The sequence below is a fragment of the Papaver somniferum genome, chromosome 1 (assembly GCF_003573695.1).
Source record: "Papaver somniferum cultivar HN1 chromosome 1, ASM357369v1, whole genome shotgun sequence".
NCBI lineage: Eukaryota > Viridiplantae > Streptophyta > Magnoliopsida > Ranunculales > Papaveraceae > Papaver > Papaver somniferum.
Window position 1 is genome coordinate 90,758,368 of NC_039358.1, and position 2,939 is coordinate 90,761,306.

The following is a 2,939-nucleotide window of genomic DNA, read 5'->3' on the forward strand; positions in this document are numbered from 1 at the left end:
CTCATGCCTTAAGGACAGCAGATTTACTCATCTACAATTGGGAAAATGGTCGGGATACGTGCTTTGATGTCACGGGTGTCTCGTCGTTCACTAGTGCTAAAACTACTTCCTTCACCCCAGGACATGCTATTTCTGCGGCGGTTACTCGCAAATGTAATAAATACCGAGACAACTGCTTGACACACGGATATGAGTTTGGTGTTTTGGCTTTTTCGACATTTGGTGAATTGGGAGAAGATACTTGTATATTTTTGAGTAGGTTGAAGAATCGTCTTGCTAGTCAAGATGCTAATTCAAAAGTAGGAGGTTCTCTTTTTCATCGTATTGATATTACTATTCAGAAAGGTGTTGGTGCTCAGCTTGTTAGGCTACCAACAAACTCTTTGTAAAAAATATTAATTATAATAAATAATAATAAAAAGGTGTTGGTGCCCAAAATAAATAAATAAATATAATAATAATAATAATAATAATAATAATAAAAGCCTTCGTGGCCCCTTTTATAATAATAATAATAATAACATGCGCTCAGCTGGTCATCCCCGTTTTCCAAAATTTCATGCGCTCCAAGAGGTCCCGGGTTCGAGCCCCATTGACATAATATTGCAAGAATTAACATGGAAGATAGAGTTAGATTACCCCCTAATGACACAATCTCAGTCCTTAATATAATATGGGTGCAGATCCCATGTCCCCTTCCTCCATGTGCCCTCGTGTCCCACTAGTTAGATTTTGACACGTGGCTTCCTTTTTTTTCCATAATTCAATTATCCTATTTACGGTTAAAGATAATTATGAAAACATAAAAGCATATATACTGTTACCTTTTTTATCTCCCGAACCAAAAATCTACATCTCTCATTCTTCTTCTCTTAATATATAAACTTTAAGCTCCGTTGTGTAAACCCTACAAAATCAAAAAATATATAAACTTTAAGCTCCTTTTAATAGTTTTGGTTTTACAATTTAATCATATAAATTAAAGTGCTAACATAGGATTTCAGCAATAAGGACTTGAAAATGATATAACTAAGTTCAGTAAAATACCTGTTGTAATTGCATCCTCACTATTGGATGATCATTAACCTATTAGATGTGTTTCCCTTTAATGAAATTTTTTTTTGATACAAAAACTTTGTTATTCATTCGGAACCTCAAGCTTGGATTTTTGGTTCGGGAGATAAAAAAGGTAACAGTATATATGCTTTTATGTTTTCATAATTATCTTTAACCGTAAATAGGATAATTGAATTATGGAAAAAAAATGAAGCCACGTGTCAAAATCTAACTAGTGGGATACGAGGGCACACGGAGGAAAGGGATATGGGATCTGCACCCAATATAATAGTAGGTTGTTGGAGTTTAACTTATTAACTTATTAGGCTTCCATCTAGAGTTTTGAAGATTGCTCAACTACAAAAATTTAATTCGAGTTAGGGTTTCAGGTTCTGGGTAAGTTTGAAGATTGCGTTTGCTAGTGATTGTTCTGTCCAGAGTTTGAAGCTTGCTCAAACAACGAGACTGTAATTCGAGTTAGGGTTTCAAATTAGTTTGGATTTCAAAATTGAGTTGGGGGTCATGTATATGATTTGCAAGAGCAAAGGATAATGCAGCCGTTACAGAAGGTTCCGTCGTCATAATCGATTGAAAAGATAAGTCATATTTCATCTTTTCATTGCAACTTTCGATTAAGAAATTTATATCTTTGCGCCTCTCTCTCGTTCACCACCATCTATTTTCTCTGTGTTGATTGCAAAAGGGTTTTTCGTCGATTAGTGTTTAGGGTTCTGGTATTTCTCTGAAGTTTCAATTGGGGTTTTTGGTAAAGGGGGTTTCTTATAGTTTCAATTGGTAAAGGGGGTTTCTTTGATTATAAATAGGGTTTTGTTTCCTTTCTTGTAGTTTCAATTTGAGAATTGATTTCTTATTTTTCCAGCTGTTGGATTCGTTTTTGGTATTTGAGGCAGGGGGTTTTGTCGTTTGAAGAACTGTGGTTGGTTTCTTCAATATTCATCTCTTAGAAGCAGCTTTTGAAATCGTTTTCGGGGATTCTTGATTGAAGCTTTGTTTGGTTCATTTGTTTTCCTATCTCCTTTTCTGAGAAGCAGCAGTTTGAATCATTTTCGAGATTTCTTTGTCATTCTTTTGGTTTGGCTTCATTGGTGCTGGGTAATTTTGTGTTTGAAGAATTGTTTTAGGGGTTTGTACTTGTTTCTTCAATCTCCTTTCCTTATTAGCTGTATTTGAATTCGATTTGGTTGTTTTTCTTTTGTGTTGAGGCTTTGTATTTTTGTTTAGCAGAAGAAGAGGCTTTGTATTTCAATTCAGTTTAGCAGAAGTTGAATTCATTTTGGGTGTAATTCTTTGGGTCTTTGTTTAGTAGTTTCTTCAAGTTTGCTATAAAGGTTTTGTGTGTTGAGGTGGAGTGTTTGGTAGACCGAAGTTAAAGGTTTTTCTTGTAAGCTTTGAAGCAGTTGCAGAGGGTTTCAGTATAGAAGAAGTGGATTGTAGAAGCAGTGTGTTTGCTTTTGTGTAGTGTTTAATAAGGGTTCACGATTCAGTCAAGTTATTGCATTTTGCTTCCAATTAGTGTTTTAATGAATGATATTGTAAGTTTTCAGTTGGGTTTGTCTACCTGATTTGAACTCTTAATCTCTCATTCCTTGATTCCTAATTTTTATGGTGTAGTTATTTCTTCCCTTTTTCCAGAGGCAGTTGTAGTAGTTTCAGGCTTTGTACATAATGCCTTGTACTCGATCTTCTCGATGTTCCTCATCTCAGGGTTGTAATGCCTCTCCATCAAGATCTCCTCTTTTTTCACACACGCAATCTGCTTCAACATCACAAGGAGATAGGGTTCACTATCCCTTTACCAATTATGATGGATGTCATGATGAAGCTGGGGTAGGGGTTATGTAAGAAGTGCAATTTACAGGCAT

The 2,939-nt window shown here is 35.4% G+C and overlaps 1 long non-coding RNA gene across 1 annotated transcript; it reads left to right on the forward strand.

Annotated features, from left to right (window-relative positions):
• Positions 1–1,378: 1,378 nt before the first annotated feature.
• Positions 1,379–2,697, forward strand: LOC113294310. Its single transcript, XR_003332654.1, has 2 exons — positions 1,379–2,200; positions 2,302–2,697. It is a non-coding gene; the product is annotated as an uncharacterized LOC113294310 (long non-coding RNA).
• Positions 2,698–2,939: the final 242 nt, after the last annotated feature.